Source organism: Lissotriton vulgaris, chromosome 1_2 (assembly GCF_964263255.1).
Source record: "Lissotriton vulgaris chromosome 1_2, aLisVul1.2, whole genome shotgun sequence".
In the NCBI taxonomy this organism is placed as follows: domain Eukaryota; kingdom Metazoa; phylum Chordata; class Amphibia; order Caudata; family Salamandridae; genus Lissotriton; species Lissotriton vulgaris.
Window position 1 is genome coordinate 101,959,803 of NC_141686.1, and position 14,131 is coordinate 101,973,933.

Consider the following 14,131-nt stretch of genomic DNA (forward strand, 5'->3'; position numbering starts at 1 on the left):
CTGGGTAGGAGTGTTCTGCGTAATTCAGATACTCTGTCCATCACCACCCCCTTTTCTGAATCATCTTTGAAAGTCTATCACCTTGAATGTGCACTCGCGTTGAATCATCTTTGAAAGTCTATCACCATGAATGTGCACTTGAACAGCACCATCTGTGAAAGTTCATCACCATGAATGTGCACTCGCGCAGCACCATCAGTGAAAGTCTATCACCATGAATGTGCACTCGTGCAGCACCATCAGTGAAAGTCTATCACCATGAATGGGCACTTGTGCAGCACATCTGTGAAAGACTATCACCATGAATGTGCACTCGTGCAGCACCATCAGTGAAAGTCTATCACCATGAATGTGCACTCGTGCAGCACCATCAGTGAAAGTCTATCACCATGAATGTGTATTCGTCTGTGAGAGTCTGACATCTCAAATTTGCAACTCCGTCTGTGAAAGTTTATCACCATGAATGTGCACTTATGTGCAGCACCATCTGGTAAAGTCTATCGCTATGAATGTTCGTACACCACCATCTGTGAAAGTTTTTCACCATGAACATGCACTCATTGTAAATGTGCAGCTCCGTCTGTGAAAAGTCTATCCCGTGAAGGTACCTACACCCCATTTCTGAATGTCTAACATGTAAACTGCGTTTGTGAAAGTCTAACAACAGAAAGGTGCACTTCCGTCTGTGAGATTCTAACATATGAAATGTACAGCTGCTTATGTGAGAGTCATATCAAAAATGCACAGCTCCATCTGCGAGAAACCAACATTAAGGATGCACAGCTCCATTTGTGGGACGATAACATAAAAAATGCGCAGATCCATCTGTGAGAAGCTCACATCAGGAATACACAGCTCCATCTGTACAAGGCTAACATCATAAATGTACAGCTCCATCTAGGAGTCTACGATCAAAAATTCTAACATTTGACGTGTAGCTCCATCGGAGAGAAGCAACTTCAGAAATGCACAGCTCTACCTGTGAGTCTAAGAACCGGAATGTGCAGCTCCTTCTGTGAGTTTATAACATCAGAAATGTGCACCGCTCTCTCTGAGTCTAACTTTAGAAATGTGCAACTTCTGTAAGAGTCAGGCAACAGAAATGCACTGCACCGTGTGTGAGAAGCTAACATTAAAAACGCACTGCTCCGTCTGTGAGAGGCTCACATCAAGAATACACAGCTCGGAGGAGGAGCTTCGCGGGCAACCAAGATGGCTGCGTAAGCTCGGAGCTCTGTGGACCGTCCGACCCGCCTCAACTATCCTGCTCGAAATCCTGATCCACGGTGGTGGTACCTTATTGCTGGTGGTCTGCTGAAGCGGGAGCTGCCTTCCGCCTCCAAATCGGTAGTTCCAGTGCTGAGATACGTCGAGCTGAACGCCGGGACGGTGCCATTGTCCCTCCGGACTTCGCCACTTCGCATGATTGGAATGCGTAGCGGCTGCCTGCTGTCCCCACTGGCGAAGTGACAGTGTCTCCAGCTCGTGCTTTCTACAACCTGGTCTTGCTATTTTGGCCCTACCTCCCCGTCTTGCTGCGGACCCGGGCTTGGGTGGCGCTCTGCCTTTGTTCTCTTCGGACCCATCATGGCGGGCAGAGGCGATCCAGACAGGGCATCGAACAAAGGTGGTCGAGGCAAGTCACAAACGCAGCTGAACCGCATAGAGCGCTATGTTCAGCCAAAGACACCGCCCGCAACGGGGGCCACGGCTAAGGGCCCTCCTTCGACGAGCTCGCCGGATGGGTCGGATCCTACCCTCAGCGACATCATGGGTGCCATCACGAGTTTCCGGGAGTTACATGCAGCAACAGCATGAAACTCTGAATCATAAGGTCGACTCAATGGCTGTTGATATCACTCTTATAAGGGCCGACTTGGGCAGGACCAACGAGCGTGTGAAGGCACTGGATATTAAGACCTCCAGCCTGACCTCCGACGTCTCTGAACTACAAACCGAGGTCCGCAACCTGCGGATGACTACGGACCTATTCTCGAGGAGACTGGAGGACTTTGAGGGGCGAGCCAGGCGGCAAAACGTCCGCATAGTCGGCGTACCGGAGGGCTCCGAGGAGGCAGCGACGGACCTGTTTGTGGAGGAATTGATCCAAACCCATCTAGCACCCACTGGGCTGAGTAACTTTTTCTCGGTGGAACGTGCCCACCGGGTACCGGGTGGCCCGCCGAAGTCAGGCGTGGCGCCACGACCGATTGTGGCGCGCCTCCTCAACTTCAGAGATCGGGACGTGGTCCTGCAAGCGTCCAGAACGCATGGGCCACTCCACTACCAGAATGCGGAGGTGCACTTCTATCCTGACTTCACAAGGACTGTGCAGCGCCAACGTCAGAGCTATGCGGGAGTGAAGAGACGACTCAGGGAAATGGGCTATAAATACTCGATGATGTTCCCCGCCAAACTCCGTGTTGAACACAAGGGACCTGCCCTGTTCTTTGACTTCCCTGACAACGTTAGTGAATGGCTGGACGAGCAGGAGGATCACGATGGAGGTGCTTCTGGTGGTGCGGAACAGTGAGACTGAGCGGTTGGCCTATGGCACCCCCGCTTCGTGCGACTGCCGGTGCTGGTATCCGTAATCTAACTTGACTCTCCTGGTGCTTACACGGTGGGTGGCGGGGCGTGTTCATGGAGATTCCTTACTCCTCTGGGGACTTTTCGTAGATTAGTTAATGGGGCGACAGGCACACTGCTGGTTGGGAGGGCTTTTTAGTCTGATGCAGGGGTGCAGGGTGGGGGGTATGTTTGAGCGAGTTTTCTTGTTTGATGGTTTTTTCTTTCTTCTTTCTATCTGGCAATGGGTCACGTATACTGTTGAACTTTATTTGATGTCGGTGTCTACTGGGACTGGGTGGGGCGGGCTGCGGGGTGATGGGGGGTAAGAAACTAAGAGTTCTCAGTTGGAACGTCAATGGGTTGGGAGACCGGGTCAAAAGAGGGGTGGTAATTCAATTGATTAAGCGACACATGCCTGATATTGTCCTCCTTCAAGAGACACATTTGGTGGGAAACTCGTGTAAAGCTCTTAATCGCAAAGGCTACAAAATGGTGGCTCACTCAGGGTTCTCTTCCGGATCTCGGGGGGCGGGTATCCTGGTGCGTGCGTCCCTTCCCCTAGAGATAGACGTCACTGTGATTGATGGTAGGGGGTGCTACGCTGCTGTGGCGGGGAGATGGGAAGGGCGTTCCCTTTCGTTGCTCTCTGTGTACGTCCCCCCAGGTTTGCAGTCCAGCACCTTTCAGGACCTTGGTGGTGCCATCTTGTCTATGCCGGTTGGTCTGTTGATAGTGGGGGGTGATTTTAACTCAGTTTGCTCTGGTTCCCTTGACCGTCAACCGCCTCGAGACCTCCGTAGCTCTCAGCAGTGGCTGCCTTCCTTTCTCGAGTCCATGGGCCTGGTGTGGTGGACGGCTGGCGTCTTCTCCATCCGACGCTCCGTCACTTTTCCTTCCTCTCGGGTGCCCACGGGAGTCTCTCCCGTATTGATTATGTTCTCACGCTGGCGGCGCACGCGCCGGCCGTGTCAGAGGCCCGATTTTTGGCACGGGGCATCTCTGATCATTCCCTCTTGTGGGTCTCCTTCGATTTTGACGTGGCCTTGTCGGGACGACCGGCGGCGATTAACCCGTGGTACTTCCGCAACTTTAAGACTCGCTCCCTCCTGGCCAAAGCCATAGACCTCTATTTTGCGGAAAATGTGGGTTCGGTTGGCTCGGCCATCACCTTATGGGAGGCCTTTAAAACTGTGCTCAGAGGTGAGGCCCTTGCGCTCATCGCAGATGCCCGAAGGGCTAGGGATGCCGACTTGCTGAGCATCGAGGAAGAGGTCTTGAGTCTTGAGTCTCAACTGGGACCCGAGCCTGACCCCTCGGTTTTACATGCCCTTTCACTAAAGCAAGCGGAATACCATGACCTTGCGACGAATGCCGCACTGATTCTGGCTAAGGAGCAGCAGGGCCGTATCTATGATGTAGGCGATAAAGCCGGGAAGTTGCTGGCCTGGTTGGATAGGAAGGAGATGGCCAGCCGTGTGGTGCCTGAAATTTTAGGTGAGGACGGTGTCGTCCTCACGGACCCGAGCGCCATTGTCGAATCCTTTGCTGGTTACTTTCGGGGGGTCTATGAGTCTAACTCGGACCTTTCCGAGGCTGACTCGACGGCTTTCCTTTCGGGTATAGATCTTCCCCGCCTTTCTGAGGAGGAATGTGCCGACTTGGATAGGGAGATAACCGCTGATGAGATTGCCTTGGCGATCCGCTCGTTGCGCACCGGTAAGGCCTCTGGTCCTAATGGCATCCCGGTCGAGCTATATAAAATTCGGCCGGATGCGGTATCCCCGCACCTGCGGAAAATGTTCCTAGAATCATTTGAGAGGAGCCGTCTTCCCCTGGATCAAAGACTGGCCACTATTGTGGTCATCCATAAGGAGGGTAAACCGCGGGACGTTTGCCGGTCGTACCGTCCTATTTCTCTCCTTAATGTGGAGCCCAAGATCCTTGCCAAACTACTCGCCAATCGACTGATTGGAGTCATTGGCGACCTAGTGCATCCCGACCAGTCGGGCTTCATCCCCCACCGAAATACCGCCCTTAACCTGCGCCGACTTCACGGCGTTATGGCTAGAGCCCACACTCTCGCGGAGCCGGCGATCCTTGCTTCCCTTGACGCCACGATGGCTTTTGACTCCCTTGAGTGGCCCTACCTCTGGGCAGTGCTGTCAAAACTCGGCTTTGGGCCGGTTTTTGTGAGCTGGGTGAAGCTATTGTACGCCGAGCCGCTGGCCAATGTCACGGTCAACGGCCGCTTGTCGACATCATTTCCCCTTCATCGGGGTACCAGACAGGGCTGTCCCCTGTCGCCTCTTCTGTTCGCCTTGGCCCTCGAGCCGCTCGCGGCCTTATTGCGTACGCACCCAGACTTACATGGTATCACTTGGGCCCCTGGCTTTGAAGACAGGATCTCCCTGTATGCGGATGATATCCTGCTTTACTTGACCTCCCCTTGTAGGTCCCTCATTGTGGCCTGCGACGTGCTCAGACTTTTCGGACGTTATTCCGGCCTGATTATAAACTGGGCCAAGTCTTCCCTGTACGTCCTTAAAGGGGATACTCCACGCCTCCCCAGGGGCTGCAATATTCAGATTGCCAGCCATGGCTTCAGGTACCTGGGCATTTACATCTCCGGAAATTCAAAGATGCGGTACGACCACAATTTGCTCCCTCCTCTCCAGCGTCTACGGCGTGACGTGGATAGCTGGCGTAAACTCCCGCTCTCCCTCCTCGGCCGTGCGGCATTGTTTAAGATGATGTCCCTGCCCAGGTTCTTATACGCCTTGCAGAACGCCCAAGACCCGGTTCCGGCCCGCTACTTCCGGGAACTTGAGGGTCTCCTGCGAACCCTTCTTTGGGACGGCCGACCTCGTGTCGCAATCCATAAGCTCACGCTTCCATGGTATGACGGCGGCATCGCTCTTCCGGATGTGCGCCGGTACTATTGGTCCTCCCAGCTTGCGGCCCTCAATCATGGGTTCTACGGTCCTGTGGACAGTCCCGGATACGCCATGGATAGATGGCTCCTGGGTGGCGGCAACTACTACCGGGCCCTGTACTCGAGGTCCTTAGATCGGCGGATGTCGGGCCCTACACGGACGGCGGTCCATATTTGGCGGGCAATTACCAAGGCGCAGGGTTGGCAGGGTAGACTGACCAGATTCACCCCTCTGTTTGATTCAGACATCCTGGGTAAACTGTGGCACACCAAGGGTTTTGATAAATGGGACCTCATCGGCATAACCAGGGTGGAGGACATGCTTTCCAGGGGCACTGTTAAGACCTTCCCTCAGCTGCAAACCGAATACCAGTTGGGTGACACGGAGTTCTTCCGCTACGCCCAGCTGAGGCATGCACTGCTTTCGGCCACGCCACCGAACGGTGACATCCCCGAGAGCTCCCCCCTGGAGGATAGGATACTAGATGGGCACATGCCAGATAGCGCGATCTCCCTTTCTTACAAGAAATTGATTAACGTTCGTACAGATCTTCTCCTTGGCTTGCGGAACCAGTGGGTGGCGGATGGTCTGGAAATTGATGACGAGGACTGGCAGAGTGCGGTCTCCTCCCCTAAGGAGGTTGCAATCTCCTCTCGCCTCCGTCTAGTGCAGTTCAAGATCTTGCACCGGGTGTATGTGACAGGCCCCCGACTGGTGCGCATGGGGTATTCGCCTGACGGACTCTGCCGCCGGGGTTGCGGAGCCCTCGCCACCTTCCTCCACATCCTGTGGGAATGCCCCGTAATAGCCTCCTACTGGAGGAGGGTGCACCGGATTATGGGTGAAGTTACTGGAGTGGTCGTTCACGCAGAAGCTCGGCGGTGTCTCCTTAACGTATGGGAACCGTCTGACCACAACACGGCACAGACTAGGTGGGTGACCCTGGGAAACATGGTGGCCAAACGGGATATTGCTCAGAAATGGGGAGCGTCCACGGCCCCCCTGGCGGTGCAATGGAAAGCCAATATGGATTGGTGTATGTTCCGGGAGAAGACGGTTTATGTGGCAAGAGGGAGACCCCAGACATGGAATAAAATATGGGGGGCCTGGAACGCATATAGGGGGGACGTTTGTCTACCACCTGAACCTGTTTCTTTAGATGAACATGTGTCGCCCTGACATGTGACGCCAACTGTGATTTGATGTATTGTATTCTCCTGATGTCTTTCCCCCCCCCCTTCCAATTCTGAATGCTTCTCCTTATTAGCCGTTTCCCTGCTTTTCCTCCCCTACCTGTCCCTGACGCCCTGACTTCTATTGGACTCTATTGCCGTCTTTTCGCGCCCTTGGGCGCTCTTTTTGGTTAGTTCTTCATATAAAATATAAAATTAACCTTCAATGATTATGTGTTGATCTTTTTGCACTAATGTTCTCCTATATTTCATGCTGCCTTGCCTCCGGGATGTCAGGCTGAATAGCTGTGTGCTCTGTTTTTAATAAAGGTTTTCAAAAATAAAAAAAATAAAAAAAGAATACACAGCTCCATCTGTAAAAGGTTATATGTACAGCTCCATCTAGGAGTCTACGATTAGAGACTCTAGCATTAGACGTGCATCTCAATCTGCGAGAAGCTAACTTCAGAAATGCACAGCTCTACCTGTGAGTCTAAAAACAGAAATGTGCAGCTCCTTCTGTGAGAGTCTAACATCAGAAATGTGCACCGCTCTCTCTGAGTCTAACTTTAGAAATGTGCAACTCCTGTAAGAGTCAGGCAATAGAATTGCACAGCTCCATCTGTGAGAGGCCAACATTAGAAATGTATAACTCCATCTGTGAATCTAAGATCAAGAAACTAAAGCCACATGTCCTAAGATCAAGAATGCACAGCTCCACCTGTGTGAATCTAATACATATAATGCACAGCTCCATCTGTGAGAGGCCAACATTAGAAATGTATAACTCCATCTGTGAGAGGTTAACATGCGACATCTGTGAGGCTAAGATCCGGAATGTGCAGCCTTGTCAGTGAGTCTTCAACATCAGGAATGCACAGCTCTCCCGTGAGAATCTAGCATTTAGAATGCACAGCTCCGTCTGTGAGAGGTTAACATTAGTCACCTATAACTCCATCAATGAATCTAAGATCAGGAATGTAAAGCTGTATGTTTGAGACTCTAAGATCAAGAATGCACAGCTCCACCTGTGTTAATCTAATATATGGAATGCACAGCTCCGTCTGTGAAAGGCTAACATTAGAAAAGTATAGTTCCACCTGTGAGTCAAACATCAGCCTGAGGTGTGAGACTCCAACATCAAGCATGCACAGCTCCACCTGTGAGAGTCTAACATTTGGAATGAACAGCTCCACCTGCAAGAGTCTAACATTTGGAATGCACAGCTCAACCTGCGAGAGTCTAACATTTGGAATCCACAGCTCCGCCTGCGAGAGTATAACATTTGGACTACACAGCTCCATGTGTGAGAGTTTAACATTTGAAATGCACAGCTCCACCTGCGAGAGTCTAATATATGAAACACACAGCTCAGTCTGTGAGAGGCTAACATTAGAAAAGTATAGCTCCCGCTGTGAGTCTAAGCTCAGGGATGTGCACCCTTAGCTGTGAGACTCAAACATTTGGAATGCACCGCTCCGTCTGTGAGAGGCTAACATTAGAAAAGTATAGTTCCACCTGTGAATCGAAGACCAGCCTGAGGTGTGAGACTCCAACATCAAGCATGCACAGCTCCATGTGTTAGAGACTAACATTTGGAATGCACAGCTCCACCTGTCAGAGTCTAACATTTGGAATGCACAACTCCACCGTTGAGAGTCTAACATTTGGAATGCACAGCTCCATCTGCGAGAGTCTCATATATGGAATGCACAGCTCGGTCTCTGAGAGGCTAACATTAGAAAAGTATAGCTCCCTCTGTGAGTCTAAGCTCAGGGATGTGCAGCCTCATCTGTGAGACTCAAGCATTTGGAATGCACAGCTCCGTCTATGAGAGGATAACATTAGAAAAGTATAGTTCCACCTGTGAATCAAAGACCAGCTTGAGGTGTGAGACTCCAACATCAAGCATGCACAGCTCCACGTGTGAGAGTCTAACATTTGGAATGCACAGCTCCACCTGTCAGAGTCTAATATCTGGAATGCACAGCTCCACCGGTGAGAGTCTAACATTTGGAATGCAGAGCTCCAACTGTGAGAGTCTAACATTTGGAATGCACAGCTCCATCTGCGAGAGTCTAACATTTAGAATGCACAGCTTCATCTGCGAGAGGCTACTACCAGAACGCACATATTATACTGCGACCTGTACAGCTCACTGTGGGGCAGTCTAATATTAGGGATGTAGACGGAGCTGTGCATCCCTAATATTAGACTGCCCCACTGGTGCATTCCTTACCACAGCTCCGTCTGTGAGAGGTTAATATTAGAACAGTATAACTCCATTCGTGGTAAGGAATGTACAGCTCTATCGGTGAAAGTCTAATGTGCAGAAAAAGTGCTCTGTTTGACACCCTAACTTCTGGAATCTAAAGATCTTTCTGGGACAGGTTAGTCTAAAAACACATTCCTCTTATATTAGAGTCTGCAACATATAGATACTTTTGAGAGCGTCTCATCCACGTGACAACCTACTTTCACGAACACAGTACACGGTTCTTTCCATATGCGACAGTCTACTCGGAAATGTTTATGTTCAAATAGTGATAGTTTTACGATGCGGATACGCAGCCCTATGGGTGGCAGTCGAAGTTTAGAAGTGCAGCGTTCTATATGTGACGGTGTTGCACCAGAAATGCACAATTCTAATCGCGGCAGTCTAACATAGGGAAGTTCTGCAAGAGACAGGCTGATATAAGTAATACTGTATACACGGTTCTATAGCTGACAAGCTAATATCAGAAATCAGCGTTCTAAACGAGACATGAACACTGGGAATGCACAAGTGTGTTTGTGGCACATACACAGTTCTATAAGCGACAGTCTGATACCAGGAATGGATACAAAGCTCTATATGCGACACTGTCACATACACAGTTCTAAAAGCGACAGTCTGACACCAGGAATGGATACACAGCTCTATATGCGACACTGTCACATACACAGTTCTATAAGCGACAGTCTGACACCAGGAATGACTACACAGCTCTATATGCAACACTCTCACATACACAGTTCTATAAGTGACAGTCTAACATCAGGAATGGATACACAGCTCTATATGCGACACTCTCACATACACAGTTCTATAAGAAAGTCTGACACCAGGAATGGATACACAGCTCTATATGCAACACTCTCACATACACAGTTCCATAAGCGACAGTCTAACATCAGGAATGGATACACAGCTCTATATGCGGCACTCTCACATACACAGTTCTATAAGCGACAGTCTGACACCAGGATTGGATACAAAGCTCTATATGCAACACTCTCACATACACAGTTCCATAAGCGACAATCTGACACCAGGATTGGATACACAACTCTATATGCGGCACTCTCACATACACAGTTCTATAAGCGACAGTCTGACACCAGGATTGGATACACAGCTCTATATGCGACACTCTCACATACACAGTTCTATAAGCGACAGTCTGACATCAGAAATGGATACACAGCTCTATATGAGACACTCTCACATACACAGTTCTATAAGACAGTCTGACACCAGGAATGGCTACACAGCTCTATATGCGACACTCGCACATACACTGTTTTATAAGCGACAGTCTGACACCAGGAATGGATACACAGCTCTATATGCGACACTCGCACATACACTGTTTTATAAGCGACAGTCTGACACCAGGAATGGATACACAGGTCTATATGCGACACTCTCACATACACAGTTCTATAAGCGACAGTCTGACACCAGGAAAGGATACACAGCTCTACATGCGACATTTTCACGACAGTCTGACATCCGGAATGGCTACACAGCTCTATATGTGACACTCTCACATACACAGTTCTATAAGCGACAGTCTGACACCAGGAATGGATACATCACTCTAAATGCGACATTTTCACATACACAGTTCTATAAGCAACAGACTGACACCAGGAATGGATACACAGCTCTATATGCGACACTCTCACATACACAGTTCTATAAGCGACAGTCTGACATCAGGAATCGCTACACAGCTCTATATGAGACATTCTCACGACAGTCTGACATCAGGAATGGCTAAACATCTCTATATGTGACACTCTCACAACAGTCTGACATCTGGAATAGATACACAGCTCTATATGCATCACTCTCACATACACAGTTCTTTCTATACGCGACGGTCTGGCACCAGGAATGGCTACACAGCTCTATATGTGACACTCTCACGACAGTCTGACTTCTGGAATAGATACACAGCTCTATATGCGACACTCTCACATACACAGTTCTATAAGCGACAGTCGACTTCAGGAAGGGATACACAGCTCTATATGCAACACTCTCACATACACAGTTCTATAAGCGACAGTCTGACATCAGAAATGGATACACAGCTCTATATGAGACACTCTCACATACACAGTTCTATAAGACAGTCTGACACCAGGAATGGATACACAGTTATATATGCGACACTCTCACGACAGTCTGACACCAGGAATGGCTACACAGCTCTATATGCGACACTCACACATACACAGTTCTATAAGAAAGTCTGACACCAGGAATGGATACAGAGCTCTATATGCGACACTCTCACATACACAGTTCTATAAGCGACAGTCTGACATCAGGAATGGATACACAGCTCTATATGCGACACTCACACATACACAGTTCTATAAGAAAGTCTGACACCAGGAATGGATACAGAGCTCTATATGCGACACTCTCACATACACAGTTCTATAAGAAAGTCTGACACCAGGAATGGATACAGTGCTCTATATGCGACACTCTCACGACAGTCTGACATCAGGAATGGCTACACAGCTCTATTTGCGACACTCGCACATACACAGTTTTATAAACGACAGTCTGACACCAGGAATGGATACACAGGTCTATGTGCGACACTCTCACATACACAGTTCTATAAGCGACAGTCTGACACCAGGGATGGATACACAGCTCTACATGCGACACTCTCGCGACAGTCTGACATCAGGAATGGCTACACAGCTCTATATGTGACACTCTCACGACAGTCTGACATCTGGAATAGATCTATATGCGACACTCTCACAAACACAGTTCTATAAGCGACAGACTGACACCAGGAACGGATACACAGCTCTATATGCGACACTCTCACATACACAGGTCTATACGCGACAGACTGACACCAGGAATGGATACACAGCTCTATATGCGACACTCTCACAAACATAGTTCTATAAGCGACAGACTGACACCAGGAATGGATACACAGCTCTATATGCGACACTCTCACATACACAGGTCTAGCCACAGTGACCTTGGGAATGGATACACAGTGCTATACACGACACCCTGACATCAAGAATGGATACACAGTTCTTGAGAGCGCTTGGCATCACAAATGCGCGGTTCTGTGTGCCAATAAGACACCCGCAGTGCACAGTTCATTATGTGTGTGGCAGTCTGACATAAAAAATAGTATTTTCTACATATACCATACTGATATCGGGAATGCACAGTTTTATATTTGTCAGACTGGCATCAGGAATACAGTTGCCTATATGACAAACTGACGTCAGCGGTACAAAGTTCTCTATGTCAATCTGACGTCAACAATACAAAGTTCTACGTGTGTCACTCTGACAGCAGTAATACACAGTGCTGTGTGCCAGGTTGATATCAGCAGCGCACAGCTCTATATATCATTTTGACATCAGGAATACAAAGTTATACATGTGTCACTGACATCAGTAATGCACAGTTCTGTGTAGCAGGGTGACATTTGCAACGCACTGCTCTTATGTCATTCTGGCGTCATGAATACAAAGTCCTACGTGCGTCGCTGACATATGCAGCGCACAGCTCTATATGTCAGTCTGATGTCAGGAATACAAAGTTCTACGCGTGTCACTCTGACAGCAGTAATGCACAGTGCTATGTGCCAGGCTGACACAAGAAGCTGACAGCTATATATGTCAGTCACACTAGGAATACAAAGTTCTACGTGTGTCGCTTTGACATTAGTAATGTACTGTTCTGTGAGCCAGGCTGACATTAGGAACACATATACGTTTGTCACTCTGATATCACTAGTGCACATTTCTGTGAGCCGGGCAGGCTGTCGTCTGCCGTCAATCTGACGTCAGGAATACAAAGTTGTACGTTTTCACTCTGACATCAGTAATGCACAGTTCTATGTCATCTGCAGCGCACAGTTCTGTATGTCAGTGTGAAGTCAGGGATACAAAGCTGTACGTGAGCACTCTGCCGTCAGTAATGCTCAATTCTATGTTGCAGGCTATCTGCAGCGCACAGTTCTATACGTCATTCTATCTGACGTCCGGAAGACAAAGCTTTCACTGGCATCAGCAATGCACAGTTCTGTGGGGCGGACTGAATTAGGCAGCGGACTGACAGTCAGGCATTTGGAGTGTGTGGCAGTCAGGCATTTGGAGTGTGTGACAGTCTGACAGCTCCATAGTCCATCTATGACATTGTGACATCAGGGACGCGCAGATCTATGAATACACGGCACTATATATGTGACAGCATAGCATCAAGAATTAAACACTGCATACGTGACGCCCAACATATGAACGTTAAAGGGATCGCAAGTATACCACACATCACGCATTTGGCGTGACACTTACCGAGTGACCGGGGCTGCGGCGGCTGCCTTGCCCTGTGCCCTGTGCTGCCTGCTTCTGCCCTGCCCGTCCTGCCTCTGGCTCCCATGCATGCACAGACGCGGTGTGTACTAACCAGCCCGTGCAAAAGGAGCCACCCAGTGACACCCACCGGCGCGTCCTCCGCCCCTCCCGCCTCCTCCCTAAGTTTTCATTTCCCGGCAAAGGCTCTCGAAAGTGAAACTTACGGACCAGTGGCGCGCGCCTGCTGCGCGCGCACAGACCCCGGCACGCACCCTCTGCTGAATGCACACTCTGAAGACACACCACAGGCAGCAGGCAGGCACGTATAGCATACATCTAGACGCGGCTGGTGGCGGAGAGCACTCATTTCCATGTGTATAGATTGGAATGTATGGGTAGGCATATGTATACGACACATGTATTTCCACATAAGCTTATGGCAATATACTGAAGCAAATACATATTATATGGTACATATAAAGCAGGTTATGTTGATAACCCCACTCCACATTTCCGTCTGCAGTGCTGGGACGCCGAGGTTCAATTCAGTCTCCAGGGCTGCCCCTGAGCACTTGTTTCTAGTTCTGCACACAAGACCCGCGCGCGCAAGTTAATGATGAGAGGCGATTCATTCATAGCCAGTGCGGGGGTTAGTCTCTGTCTTTGCACCGTGGGGCCGCTGGAAGTGTCGTGTCGCGTTATGGTGACAGTCTCTCGTCAGAGTGCAGCGGTCAAACCTGCTTTAAGAGGATGTCTCGTTAGCAGGGCTTGAGATGGAGAAAATAAATGTCTGTGGGATAGATGGAATCAGAAAGGGGGCGGAGTCTGCCGGTCAAT

The 14,131-nt window shown here is 49.6% G+C and overlaps 1 protein-coding gene across 1 annotated transcript in view; it reads right to left on the bottom strand.

Moving 5' to 3' along the window:
• The window catches only part of USP18 (ubiquitin specific peptidase 18), a 182,850-nt gene extending 169,462 nt beyond the window's left edge, over nt 1-13,388 (bottom strand). The window contains exon 1 of the mRNA XM_086952917.1: nt 13,295-13,388. The gene's annotated coding sequence lies outside the window, so the exon portion shown is untranslated. The remainder of the gene's footprint in view (nt 1-13,294) is intronic.
• Between the last annotated feature and the right edge of the window lie 743 nt (nt 13,389-14,131).